We start from the raw sequence: 16,142 nt of genomic DNA on the forward strand, positions 1-16,142 counted from the left end.
ACAAACGCTCGAACATAGCAACCTCAAACACTCGAACAACACGACCACTCCACAGCACGAACACGACGCACTGGAACTCCACGATCGCCTCGGTCACGAACTCCCCAACAACAAGAACGGCCTCTATAGAACCTCGATGGCGTTGAGTTGAGTATGACACCACCTAAAAGATTACCTTGGTATTTTTCAGCGTGAGAATCTAGAGGGTGGGCTCTGTTCGGACTTGGTATAAGGCAGACGAAGGAGGAAACACCAATCGTGTACATGATTAGGTAAGTGGAAGATGGTGGAGACCTATCGTATAGGTTGATTCCCAATCGTTTAGCTAAAGCTAAGCAATCATCTAGCAAAAGTTAAGCGATCGTTTAGCTCATCGCATAGTTCAGTGTCTGTCGCCTACAGACACTACATAATCGTTTACTTTGGGCAAGTTGTCGTTTAGTAAATATTGCACGATAATTTAGCTCGCCCAAGTTGTCGTTTAGTAAAACTATATTTACTTGACAACCGCCGTGAGTTTCTTTTTGCCGAGAGAAATCTCAAAACTAATTTTTTGACAAAAACTTACTAAAATTAGGAAAATCATTTTCCTTTTTTTTCACGGTTACCATGAAAATCCAATAACTACCCACTTAATTTGTTATTAAAGAAAAAGAATTAATTATCCAATAATTAATATTATTATAAATATAAATGATAACCAACTTATCATACTATATTTATATCCTATAGTTTTAATATTTCATCTCATGAAACATATAAACCGTAGTTCTTTTTCTATTCCATGGTACTTAATGTAAATCTCATTTACATCAATCCTCCACTAGATGTATCTCATACATCATATCGATTATATCATATATAATCAAAATACCTCTTGTCAATTTGAACATTTCAAATCAACACCAAGAACTAATCTTCAACTAATCAATTGAGCTACCAAGGGAACCTTATAAACCTGTAGCTCGAAGCTCCAACGGTACGTGAATAACTGACTAAACTCTTTAGTCACGGGATCCACCATCCGTTAACTGCCAGGCACTCCACTAAAGACCGACAGCTGAACTCTCCGTACCACAGATATATTATGTGTCCATCTTAACCAATCAACAGTGCGACAACCCTTCACAGATCGCTCGTAAGTACAGTTGGGCCAATAACCATTATGCCCCTGTAGTTACATCTGTCTCCTTAAGTACCACTGATTCCTCTAATGAACATAAATCATAGTCCTACTATGACCGAGTCTTCTCTTCCAAAGAGAAGCTGTGGCTACTATGTTCAAGCCCCAGAATCAGCCCTTAAGGGAGCAATCTCTCTACTTATTCCTGCTTCGAAAAAGGAGTGAATTCCATCTTGTGGATTGAGTTCCCAGCTCCCAGATCAGACAAGTCCCCAAAAAGGTAGGCATGTTGAGTTGGCAATCTGGCTACTCTCACCCATACTAATCAAAGGACCGCCCTCAAAGGCAGGAGTTCCCAAAACACTCAAGATTGAGGTCGCGTTACCTTTGATCGTTCAGGATAGATGCAAGTTTCTAGTATCAACGACGTTATATATAGAGTCTAGTCATCTCGTGGTCCAGGTCTTATACAAACTCTTTGTATAGGACATCCTCACTCACACGTCTCCACATGAATGGTTAGGATCTACCATCTATAGTAGTTTATAACACTTGCAAACCTCTACAAAGTGGGTCGTATCTGTAGTGTCACCAGGATCAGGTATTCTACCTTAATCTTTATAGTACAGACCTATTTGGTTTATCACTTAAGGCATGATTCACTTGTATATCACATATACATGCTTAAGTTCACATAAGATAATCAATGAGCTTTGTTTATTGGATATGAGTAAATGCCAGAATTAAATAACACTTATTCATCAAATAATGTGTATCTTTACAAAACAACGAGACTCTGGGAAAATTAGGATACCAATCCCAACATGTTATATGTCCTATTTTGAAAAGAGTGTGATATTGCAATGTTGTTTGGAAGGATTATTAAATTCTTTTTCATAAGGAAAGTATTTGAATTGATTACTTTCTTGATCCCAATTAGTATTTTGTTCAAGGTTAGTATAAATATATTTGTTATGCTCATGCTTATATTTGATTGATAATGCTCCCTTTGTGACATAATAGGTCATAATGTTGATTTTCTATTATTTGATATCATTTGTTTTTCAACAATTGGTGTTTATGTTATCATATTTGATATTTTAGTATTTCAATACTTTGAATTACTTGAATGATTTTATACTCTTGGTTTTAGTTGATATTTCTTATTAGAAGGAGAGTGTTTGGTTTTAGGGGGAGTTATATACTTGTATATATGAATTTCATCTTTGAATTAAATTATTTCCTATATTGTTATATTGTTTTGTACTCCTCTTATGCTTATTATTATTTATTCCTTTTAGGGGGAGTTTTGTATTTGGAGTAAAAATCATGTTTTGAAAATTTATTTGATATTTCTACCCTCAAATTGAATTATGTGCTAAATGTCTTTTTGTCCCTTCTTAAGGGAGAGTATTCAATTCATTTCAAAAGAGGGAGAAATTTGTGAAATTCATCTTAATATTTATATGATGCCTCTAGAATTTACGATATTGTTGCTTATTTTAGAAGGCATGTTGATAGGAGAAGAAATATATAAATTATGTGTTAATGTTTATTAAGAGAACTTTCATGTCATTGTTTATTCTTTTTAATTATCTTTTTTTGGTTGATTCCAAAAGGGGGAGAGGTAGTAGGAAAAATGAAAGCTTGTTATTAATGAAATATTTATTATTCTCATGTGAATTGAAATTATGTATGTGTGTTGATTGTGATTCAAGTTCATATTTTATATCACACACCTCTTTGGATTTTTTTTTTACTTGTTTGTCATCATAAAAAAAGGGAGATTATTGGCTTTTTGATCCTTATTCTCAGAATAATTAATTTTAATTAATTAATATTTTGATGACAACAAATCTGATTTTATTCATTAATAATTTGAGTGTCTTGAAGTATCTATTATGTAGAGCTTAGAACAACGATTTCAAAGTAATTTGAATCACTCAAATCGGAGTTCAGACGAAGAAGATATGACTGAAACAAGTTTTATGAAAAAATCTCCCGCTAATGACGTGACAAAATTTGTCTCATCAAAATGGACTAATTGAAAGGTGCCACACGAAGCAATGGAGAAACGACACATAATGGACTTTTGATTTTTTGTTTGCTTTTAAAAAGAAAATAAATTTAATATTATTTTATGTTTGTGTCTTATGACTAGTTTTGGACACATGGTGGACATTTATTTTTTTGTTAGATTTTAAAAGAAATGATTTTAAAAGAAATATATTATATATTTTTTGTTTGTGTCTAACAACTAGTTGAGTTTAAATCTCCACCATTCAATTTTCTTTTACCTGTTGGGTTTTATTTCCTAAAACTCATGGTTTGTAAACAATTAAACTTATTCTGTTATCAATAAAGATGTTATTGAGGTTTATTCATTAAAGTTGTTATTGAATGTATTCATTGCTCATTTCATTTTAGAAAGAACCTAAATCCAATAAAATAAGAACCATTTGCTATTTACATGAGTACTTGGACTTTATGTGAAGACATAAAAGTGGATCAAGTTTGACTAGATAACCAAAGCGGTCTATAGTATACGGATAAGATTAGGTACCTTATTATGGAAATACTATCGGATGCAAACCACTTTGTATTTAGTACAAATGATGTGATCCTGAATCGTTCAGGTGGTGACATGCGAGTGGTGGTGTTCTGTGCAAAGAGTTTATATAAGATCGGACCAAGAAATAAGTCACTCTTACTTTATAACGCTGTTTATTATATAAGACTAACTATTTCAAAGCGATGACCTAGGTAACTTGACCTTAATCCTGAGTTAACTATGGACTTCTGTTTATTCATAATTATCCTTAGATTTGCATAGGTGAGGGTTGGCCTAACAACGTCGGCTCAATAAACCCCCCATTTCAGGGTTAAGACTGGGTAGATAGCTGGTGACATAGAGTGCAAGATGAAATTCACTCTTACCCACTTTTTGGGATAGTAGAGAAGTTATTCCCTTAAGTGTTGACTCCGGGTCTTAAACAAGGGGTTCTACCCTCTCATTGGCCCGAGAGGGACTTGGTTTGATGATTGGATCACAAACCAATTGTTCATTAGATGATTAGTGGGACTTAAGGAGCAAGATGTAGGTAAAACAACTTTTGATCCATTCGTTATTACGAACAATCTTTGAAGGCTTGACTTTACCGATTATGGTTATATCGAGTAGACAAAAATATATTTACATTGAGGGAGTGCAACTATTAGGCTATAGTGAAATGACTCGGTAGTTAATGAATATTGATTAATTCAGTTAAAGAATTTAGCTAATTAATCTCGGATCATTGGAGCCTATTATCTATAGGTCCATTAGGTGCCATTACTAGCTCACAAACAGATTAAACCTTAGAATATAGTGATGAGAAAATTTGAAACGTTCAAATTCAAACTAATAGAATTGTTAATTATATGTGATATAATTAAACATTTAATTATTGAATTAAACAAAATTGGGGAATTGGAAAATATTTAAATATGAATCACATAAATAGGGATTCATGATTGTGGAATTGGTGGTTTAATAATTTAATACTTGATATTATATAATTTTAATTAATTAAATTGTTTAATTAGTTTTTTGAAATTAACTTTATTTATTTAAAATAAGTTAGTATGAAATTTATTTAAATGGTTTTTTATTTTATTTAATCAATTAAGTAAATTGTTTTTAAAATTATTGATTTTAAGAAAATAAAAAAAGAAATTGGATAGTGGGACTATCCCACAAAATCAACTTTTTTAGACACCAAAAATTCCACTATTAGATGTTGGTTTTGTTATCAATTTTAGGTGCACATAGTTTGCATGTATGATTGAACAAAAAGGAAAATTTTCAAGTGCTCTAAGTAGTTGATGCAGATCTAGAATTTTAGAGAAGAAAGAGTTCTTCATCTATTTCAACATAAAACTTTCTATCTCCAAAAATTCCCTAAAATTACTTTTCATTTTGGATTTCATCATCCAATCTAAGGGCCAAGAGGATAGTAGGAAAGATCAACTGATAATCTACAACTTATTGGAGAGTAAAATTCAAGCTGAAATTGAAGGATTGAAGAGTTCTTCAAAGGTAATCTCAGAAACCCTATTTTAATTTATTATGAACATGTTTGCTTGGTTGCTAAAATTGATAGAATTAGAGTGCTTAAGATCTTAATTGCTTCCACATGTTAAATGTCAACATCAATAACTAGTATCAGAGCATGATTTAAGTACTCAATTCATGTTAATTTTAGCTTGGTGGGTATTTTTCATAAGTTGTATGAAAGTAGTTGCTGATATGGATAATTTCAATTTTGGCATTAGATTTCTCTTCAATTTAGTGATAAGGATTGTAATTGGCTCTTTGTTTATGGGCTTTAATGTGTGCTTAAGTATATGTAAATTTGTTAGAGTCAATAGAGTTGCAATTAGGTTGTAACTGAAGAAAGAAGGAAGCAAGCTCAATAGTAAAAAATAGTTTTTTGAAGCTACTGCCTCGTAGCATTGCAATGCTGCCCTTGAGTGTTGTAACGCTGTTCATCAGACATCCCAGACCTGGTTTGTGACCTGATGACCCGTCTCGTGAGCTTTGCATCTCATGAAGTTTGAACCAGACGTCTCATGCACTCTAGCTGTCTCGTGAAGTTTCAGTCATCTCGTGAAGTTGCACTTCAGTCGTTCTGTGAAGCTCCAATCATCATGTGCCAGCTGCTCCGTCTGATCGCCCACTTGGCTGAAGATGGCTCAATCTGTCCAGATGGCCTAGACTGATCCGGTTCGACATGTTTGACCAATTTTGGCCGATTTTTGGAGTTTTGGAGTTGGTTCAAGAGTTTTTCAAGTGCTTCGAGTCATTTGGTGTAGTCCTGTGGTTGTTTAAAGTTGTTTACCAATTATTATTATAATAGTTTAGGCTTTTGCTTGCTTAAGATGCCAAAAATGGTCCTTATCAATGTACATTTAATTATTTATGCATTGTGAATATATGTTATAATTAAATAAGTCTTGTATATGTATATAGTATGCCATGTAGATTTAAAACATAGGAAGCATGTAACATGCATTGAAAGTATGTTATAAATGGTAATAATATACAGTGTTATGGAATGTAGAACGTGCAACGGAAGTAATCAAAATCAATAAGCACTCTAATTAAACTTAATTTGAGTTCTAAAATCATGTAAAACATATTTTCATAGAATAGGGTTTCAAAATGACAAACCTTTGAAGAATCCTCCAAAATCCAGCTGCTCTCTTCGAATTTTCAGCTTCAAACACTCAGTGAAACACCAACAGATCTTCTGTACTATCCTCAGTCTTGAATTTGAGTAGTGGAACTCAAGATTGAATTGAATTGCGAAGGGAAAAGATGTGAGTTTTAGAGAAGAAGAAGAAATCTGTAGCAAATCATAATTTCCAACAAAATCCATCCCTCATCAATGAAAATTAGAGAGTTTTATGTAACTCTTACATATAAGCAACAATGAGGACTACAATTGATACTTCAATTGCAACAAATTAATGGTCTAGGTGTTTGGATTAAGAAGATGACAACTCACAATCCAAAATTGTGGAAAAATCCACTAACTTTATCCAATCTTTCAATTTTCATTTTGATTTTAATTAATCCAAAAATTAATTAATTTGAAAAATCAAAATTCAATTACACAAATTGATCATTAAAAAAAATGGAAAGTAATCTGATTTTTAATTAATTAAATAATAATTTAATATTAAATGTTAAATTAATCAAATACCTAATTCATACATGAATCCTATTCATATAATTAATATTTAAATATTATGAACTCTCCAAGTTTATTTAAATTCGATAAATTAAACATTAATTATATCGAATATAATTATACAAACGCTAATTGCAATTTGAATACTTCAAATTGAAAATCTAAATTCAATTTGAACACTTCTAATTGAAATTCAATTTGAACACTTATAATTGAAATAATTTCAAACTCACTCAATACACTAATCCAAGGTGTTCATGTTTTACGAGCTAGTAGAGGGACTTTATGGACCTACAGATCATGAGCTCCAACGATTTGAGGTTAATTGGCTAAAACTTTTTAGATCGAATTAATCAATATTCGTTAACTACCGAGTCACACCACTATAGCTTGATAGTTGCACTCTCCTCATTGAAGATATATTTATGTCCACTTGATTTACCCATAATTAGTAAGTCAACCTTTCACAGGTTATTCGTAATAATGGTTTGGTCAATATGTTGTTTTTCCCCCGAAATTATATCTTTCTCCTTAAGTTTCATTGATCCTCTAATGAACAAATGGTTTGTGATTCAATCATTAAATCGAATCCCTCTCGGGCTAATGAGAGGCTGGGGCCCCTTGTTCAAGACCTAGATTCATCATTTAAGAGAACAACCTTCCTCCTATCCCTAAATCGGGTAGGTGTGAATTCCATCTTGCACCCTATGTCCCCAGCTATCTACCCGGTCTTACCCCTGAAATGGGAGGCTTATTGAGCTGATGCTATTTAGCCAACCCTCACCTATGAAAATCTTATGATAATTCTGAATAAACAGGAGTTCATAGTTAGCTTAGGATTAAGATCGAATTACCTAGGTCATCAAAGCAAAATAGTCAGTCTTAAACAGTAAACAACATTATAAAGTAAGAGTGATTTATTTCTTGGTTCGATCTTACGCCTACTCATTGCATAGGTGATAACGGGTAGAAATGCACGTTATTACAATGCAAAGATATAAAACAATGTGAGAATGCAACGATAAAAATATGCAAAATCGTGTCCAAAAGCATTAAGTTGAGAATATTGCGATCGCATGCGCCCATCACATTAAAATAGCTAATTTACTTATTTTGTGCAGGAAAACGCCTTGGCGCAAAGCAAATTGCGATCTAAGGAATTCGGCGCCCGAGACATTAGAAGATTACGACCGTAAAGCTATGCGATCGTATGCGCTCGTGAAGATCTTCTCAAGAAGGTGGCCGCATAAAGACGACGCATCAAGGTGAAAGAATAATAAATCATGATGGGATGAAAAGTTGATGACGATCGAATTCGAATTTAGTTGACAAGCCGTTAACGATACACTGTAGCAAGTACATTCAACTTTTCGGTGACCATTAACCGGCGCGAATTAATGACCGCCCATCATTGCAATCATTTGAGATAAAATTTCTTCACCTTAAAGCTCTATATATACCGAAGGCCACCACTGTGAAAGGAGTTCAGAGTTCTACACAGTTCAATATATACACAATTTGCAATATACATAGAAGTTAGATCATAGATAGCCATTAGTCTGTAATTCTTATACTAAGAAGACAGAGGTGAGCAAAGAGCAGAAGACGCCGAGAAATCACTCCTGGGTAGCTCGAAAGACTGCTGGGAGGCACTGCAAAAGAAGAAAAGGCCGACATTTGCGAAAGCAAGAACATTTTTTTGGGTAGAGTAGAGTAAAAAAACAATGTAAAAGCCTCGGGAAGCAAGACATTGCTACCGGGCTTCTTATCCCTACTTTTCATTATGTTTTGTATTCTAACTTTAGTTATAAAATGAAATTTTCATCTCAACATCTGTTCAATCTCTTCACATTTCGTATGAGTAGCTAAATTTCTGAATGGGTTGAAAAGCACTTAGCTAGCATGACCTAAGATCTTCATTTTATGCGATCATTTTGTCTTATGTAGGCGTCCTTCACCCTTTAGAGATACTTGAGAGAGTAGTCTAAAGAAAGAACCTAGACTTGAGAGAGTCAGGTTAGAATCTAGGCTTGATAGAACCGCATAAGCAAGAGATAAAGACTTAGAGATAAGTTATGTTTGCTATCATGCATCGCATGCACCCTAGAAATAGGATATGATAGTATGCGGTCACCTTGTGTATGTGTGTATCATTCATCATCGGATAGACAAGAATAGAGGCTTAAACATAAGTTCTATCGACATTATCATATACATCGCATGCGTCCGAGACTTAGGAACTATTGCATTTGCATTGAGAGATGACATACTGTTGTATGTGTGTAGCATGATCGCATAACTTGAACGCAATCTTAGGAAGTGTTAGCTAAATCCCTTCTCAACCCGTTCCTCACATACTCATTGTAACTTTCGCTGTCATTAACTCGTTACTCAATTCCGCCGCATAAGATTTATACTTTAAACAATACACCAACCAAACTTATTTGATTTTGTCATTGCAAAGGAATCAAAATTTACCGTAGCATATTGTCTCAGTAGTCCCTGTGTTAGACCCTGGACTTACCAGGCAACCTAGTAGGATTTATACTTGGATTTTACTAGGAAAACTTGCATGTGTAACGCATACACCACCATCGCAATATACACCATTATTTCATCACATTCACAATGCATCAAGTTTTTGGCACCGTTGTCGGGACTACGGCAGTACATATTGCGCTAACAGTAAATTTTTTATTTTCTTTGCAGCTTTCAACCTCTGTCACTGCCTCTCCTTTGGTAAAGGAAGAAGCGGGCTTCGTATGAGCAAAGGACAAGTTCCTGAGCCCAACTACGACCCAGAGATTGAAAGAACGTTTAGAAGAAAAAGAAGAAACAACCGCTGACAACAACAAGAGAGAAATCCTAACATGGCCGAGCAACCGGAAGACAAAGCACCAAACACAAATAATATCATGGCGAACCCCATTCTCCTGGCGAACGACCACAATAGACATTTAAAATCCATTACAAATATAAGAGGCAAGCTCACCTAGGATTAACAAATAACAACTTGTTTTAATAGTTAAAATAGGTCGTTATCTTGTAAAACTTAGGTTACAAACTCACCTGGGCTAAAATCTTGTCGAAGGTTGGAGGTACTTAAGTTGACATTTTATGGAACACCTGTTACCTGGGGATTTTAGCCGATTCTTGAGCGTTGTTAACCTAGTTTTACGAGCATGCATGAGTGATATGAGGTAATAAAATGGTTTATCACTTAGACATTGTAGGTTAAATCCAAATATAAACTTTATATTTCGATAATCACCTAGACTTAGGTTATTTATTAACTGAAATATACGTAAGCAAATATTTTCACAAAATAAATAGAACAATTCAGTGGGAGATTAATAACATATACGATATGTTGTTCCTAGCTCTCACGTCCCTAAGAGTTCACACACGTGAGATTCATGCTTGGCTTTGTGTCACCCTAGGAGTGACCTTCATTCGCAAAGTATTTAAATGGGTCAATAGCAAGGTGAATAGGAGAAGTAGTCCATAGTAAGTGGGTGAAGGATGTATGTCAACATATCCTGCGATATCTTCCATTAGTTTGGAACATGAGATTCCTATGTTACGTCTGCTTGTCGTTTTTAGGGGACATAAGCTAGTCATTTTTTGCTGGTTATCCCCTCAGAGGGTTGTAACATGGGATTCAGACCAACTCAAACTTCAAAAATGGATAGGATCTCTTAGGTCCATTCCCAGCCTTGACTCTCTAATTCATATAATTAATAGCATAGGTCGGGATGAGTGCACAACATTACATACATTAAGCTCCCTACTTCTGATGTATATGAAATCTGTTTCATAACCTCAACCTCTTAAGGGGTCTTAGGACATTTTTTCTTAGACAGATGAATTCCATGTCTGAAAGGTAACATTCCTTTCTTGGAATTTTGCATTTTATATCTAGACAACATCTTGTCTATATAAGATACCTGAGATAATGCTAAAGTTTTGTTCTTGTGATTCTGAACTATTTGGATCTCAAGAACATACTGTACTTCTCCCAAATTTCATTTGGAATTGTGTGGTAAGCCATCTCTTGATGCCAGCCAAAAATTCTACCTCATTGCCTATGAGTAAAATATCATCAACATACAGAACTAGAAAAGCGACAGTTTTGTTGATAATCTTCTTGTAAACAAAAGGTTCGTCAACATTCTGTTCAAAGCCATAAGATTTGATCGTAGAATCAAATCGCATATTCCAGGATCGAGATGCTTGTTTCAACCCATAAATGGATCTATTAAGCTTGAAAACTTTTTGCTCTTGACCCTGTTCTATAAACCCTTATGGTTGAGACATATAGATACTTTCTTTAAGATAGCCATTGAGAAGGTTGTTTTGACATCCATTTTCCAGATTTCAGAATCATAAAATATAGCTATGGAAAAGAGTATTCTAATAGTTTCTTCATAGTCTACCCCCTCTCTTTGGGTAAACCCTTTTGCCATAAGCCTAGCCTTATAGGTCTGTACCTTACCATCTTGGTCTTGTTTTCTCTTGTAGATCAACTTACAACCGAAGGGTTTTACCCCTTCTGGTTGATCTACAAGATCTTAGACTGAATTGAAGTATATTGACTACATTTCAAGGTCCACGGCTTTAATCCACTAGTCCTTATCCACATCTTCCATTGCTTGTTTAAAAGTTAATGGGCCCTCTAACCATCATCTAGTATGATGACTTGAGTTTAAGTTAAACTCATTTACCGTTCAGGCTGTTGCACAACCCTTTCACTATGTCGAGACATTCTTAACTATTGAGAAGGATGTGAAGTACCAGTTTCATCAATCTCAGTAAGCCGCTCAAACTGCGACTTCGACAATTGCTTCGTTGCGGACATAATTGTGGTCTTTACTAGCCAAGAAGCTAACTAACCTCTAATAGCACTTGCTCACAATCGCAGACTTTTGTGTATGGGACAGGTGATTGTGCGGCACTTGCTCTAATCTGGCGAGCAAGTCAGCCGTGTAAAAATCGAAAGTCGCAGACAACATCGGTATATGATATAGCCTTGACTCATGTTTTGAGAGAAAATGGTTTTATAAAACGTGAGAGGGGAAAAACATTAAAAACATCATTAAAGATTGCATTGAAGACTGACAGTTGCAAGGAAGCTTTGATTGGAAAGAGTACATCAATACATGGTTGGGGAGTTTACTAGTGGGTCTCCCTTATAATGCATTATGAGCAATTTATAAAATGCCTAGCTTACATATCAAAAGTGGCGAGCGGTCACTCGCATGAAAAAAAAAACTTGAAATAAAAAACAACTTACTAAACTAATTATAAGACTCAAATATGGGATGATTGAGGATGGTTTGGAAATGCGGCCATGGGCTAACATTATCCTAGACGAGCATGCCCAAGACACTAGTGAAGGCATCTCAATAACATCATCATTTTCGTTCACACTAGAATGGTTGTTACTCTGGCTATTATTATTGCTATTGGTCAAGCTCATGCTCATGAACATGGTACCTATTGCCTACAATATATACAACATAAGTAAATGTTTTGAGTTTAAATAAAACTTTATCTTCAAACTTCAATTAAAATTGAAAAAGAGAGGCTATGATATTGAAATTCAAGAATACACCTCAAGATACAAGCATCTGATTATTAGAGATCTGAAGAAGATCGGAATCGTCAGATGATTACAAACGAAGAATAGAAGATGATGGACAATAGCTGGACGATGCTGGATAAGGTAGATACAGATGAGACCGAGAGAAAGTTGATGACGAGTGAGAGATAGATAGATTTTATGAGTGAGTGAAAGATTTTAGGGGCTCAGGGCGAAGGTTGGAGGGTCGACTGCCGAGGGAGGCGACCGGTCAACAGAGGGAGATTAAGAGTTGAGAGAGACGAATGACACAACACAGTAATGGGTCACTCTCACCAGTCACTGACTCACTCATTCATGGACGGAATGAGAGGAGACAAGAATGAAGATTCACCTTTAGAAATGAAAGTGACAGAATAAGAGGAGGGAGACAACTCAGAGTCTAGAACGAGAGGAGATGAGGTTACGAGAGGAAAGGAGAATCTAAGAAGTGGGGAGCGATGACTTAGCAAAAGTTAACCCGAAAAAATAATAAATTATATATATATATTAAAAACTAATTGGTTCGGTTCAATTTTAATTCGGTTTTGAACCAAACAACATAATTCAATATGAAAATTTTACTAAACCGAATCGAACTGTAGGATTCAATTTTTAGTCTATTTTGGTTTGATTTTGCAATCAGTTCGATTTTCACGATTTGAATGACCACTCTTAGTCAGGTTGAATTTTCATTTTTACACTACTACAAAAATAGTAATTTCTTGACGTTTTTTAAATGTCAAGAACCACTTTTCTTGACGTTTTAAAAAACGTCAAGGAAGTCAGTGTCAAGAATGTCAATTTTCTTGATGTTTTAAAAACATCAAGAAAAGTGACACTTAACATTTATAAAACGTCAAGAAACACCGACACTTAACATGTTTGAAATGTCAAGAATATGAGCGTTCTTGACAAGGAAACAATGTCAAGAAATATTTTTAACTTGACAATGAAAAAACGTCAAGATATATCATACTTGACATGTTAGAAATATCAAGAATATGAGAGTTCTTGACCTGTTAAACATATCAAGAATATCTATAATCTTGACAAGAAAAAAACATCAAGAAATTAACTTGTGATTTTTTAGAAAAATCTGTAATGTTGACGTTTTTACCTATAATTGCTCCTGTATTTTGATCCAACAACCACATTTGATATATATATATGACATACATTCATCAATCAAATAAAAAATACATGCATTTAAGTCTTATATATCAACCAAATTTCCACCAATATCTTTTTATAAAAACTTCACTTCTTTAACATTGTCAATATTTCAACCTCATAAAGTATTTCTATGTTAAAAGAATATGGAAATCCCCATATGAACAATTCCAACATTATAGTCAACCCCATATGAAAAATTTCAAAAGTATATTAACTATCAACCCCCATATGAACACATTTCCTATTGTACAATCAATAACCACATCCCCTATAAGAAAAATTAAAAAAAATTACACCTATCAATCCTGTATGAAGTAATCCTAGCCAAATCTCGCTCACTATGCTCATGTCTCCACAAGAATCACGTAGCCCACCTTGAACTCGTCGCTTTGAGCACCTACATCAATGAAATAATATACCAAAGCTACAAGATATAGATTGAAACAACTCAAAATTACTAAACTTAAACATCACAGCCTACAAAGTCCTAAAACTTAAAGAACAAGCAAGAGTGGTATAAAGAACATGCACAAAAGATCTAGAAAGATGAACCCACACAAATGTAGTCCTTGTGTCCTATAATCCATTCCTGTATCAAATGTCACAAATTTACACAAAACCCAAGGATGCTTCAACAGGTAAACAATTTTAGATATAAATGCAATGTGAGTATTATTCTTTCCAAATTGATCTGAATAGATATATAGAAGTTAACACTTGAAACCCAAGTACACACCTCGTATACATCATCTGGTACTAGATAACCATGTCCTCTATAACAACAAACAAGAGAAGGCGTCAAGATATAAACTAATTAGTTTATAACAAGAAACGAAGGTAATGAGGTTTACTTGTAGTACTCTAAATTAACTTATCATATCTTTTTCCCTAGGCATCATAATTTTCTAACATGATCTGATTTAATTGAGTTGAAAATTCTTCTTATCCATTCTATTTTCAGGATTTGGCTAGCATTATACCAAAGGATACCCTTCTTTGGAAGTTGAAGCTGCTCAAATCAGTGGTTGCTTTTGTTAATTTTTGTCTCCATGCTATTAATGGCGAAGATATAAAGGAACGTTTATATTCACTATTTTATGTAATCTAAATACCCTGTTATGTAATGTAAATAAGGCCTGGTTATGTAACCTAAATACCCTGTTATTTCATAATGTTTTATCTCCGTCCTTTCCCATTTTACCCTCTTCCAAGTCACATTCACCATTTTCAAAATGCTTCATCTCTATTTACTACCTACATGAGGGCCAACAAGCAAAAATAATGATAAATATGGATCTAACTTTAATTTTATACATTACTAGGGCAAAAATAATAAAACTATTTAAGACAGAAAGAATGAATAAATCTTGGCTCCAGAGAAATGCTTAATATAAAGAACAGAAAATAACGAATCTCTACTTATCTTTTCTTTCAATCTTCATCTATTTCTATGAAAATCAACGAAAACATCATTTTATAATCAAATCACAATGTTTTCGAAGCATCAAGTTGCAACGAGTAAAGATTAAGACCCGTCGAGTAGCATCAAGTCAAGATTAATATTCATCGAGTTGCATCGAGTAGACAACAACAACTCATCGAGTTGCATCGAGGAAAGAATAAAAACTCATCAAATAAAGAACAAAAACTCATCGAGTAAAGAGGAATAACTATCGAGTAACAGAGAAAAACAAAGAGAATACTCATCGAGTAGCATCAAGTCAAGATTAATACTCATCGGATTTCATCGAGTAGACAACAGAAACTCATCAAGTTGCATCGAGTAAAGATTAAGACTCATCAAGTAGCATCAAGTCAAGATTAATATTCATCGAGTAGCATCAGATTAATACTCATCGAGTTGCATCGAGTAGACAACAGAAACTCATCGAGTTGCATCGAGGAAAGAACAAAAAGTCATCGAGTAAGGAACAAAAAGTCATCGAGTAAAGAAGAATACTCATCGAGTAAAGAGGAACATCTATCGAGTAAGAGAGAAATACAGAGAGAATTTCATTGGAGAGAGAATTCTTATCTAATTGAAGAAGTTTTCCTCACCCTTTCTAATCAACAAAGTCTGAAAGAAGTTGTGTTATCAGTAGATATGGAGACAGAAATGGTTTCAAATTATTGATTTTTTTTAAATAATGTTATTTTAATATATATTAACAAAAATAGGGTAGGATTGAAAATATTGACAAAAATAGATTTTTAAATCGTGTACCCGGTACACGATTATGCCTTAATCGTGTACCTGGTACACGATTTCCTGTTGATTTGGCACATGCAGACTGCCAATGTGGCAGTCCTACAGTATTGACTGAGGTAATCGTATACCTGGTACACGATTACCTTAAGTTGTGTACTGGATACACGATTTCCTTCTCCATTAAACCGCCGTGTGACCCTTCTTCTTCCTCATTCGAAATCTTCTTCATCCAAAAGCTTCTTCCTCCATTTGCTCCATCTTCCTCCATCCAAACATCGT

Source organism: Benincasa hispida, chromosome 3 (assembly GCF_027475165.1).
Source record: "Benincasa hispida cultivar pf3 chromosome 3, pf3_genome.v1.1, whole genome shotgun sequence".
NCBI lineage: Eukaryota > Viridiplantae > Streptophyta > Magnoliopsida > Cucurbitales > Cucurbitaceae > Benincasa > Benincasa hispida.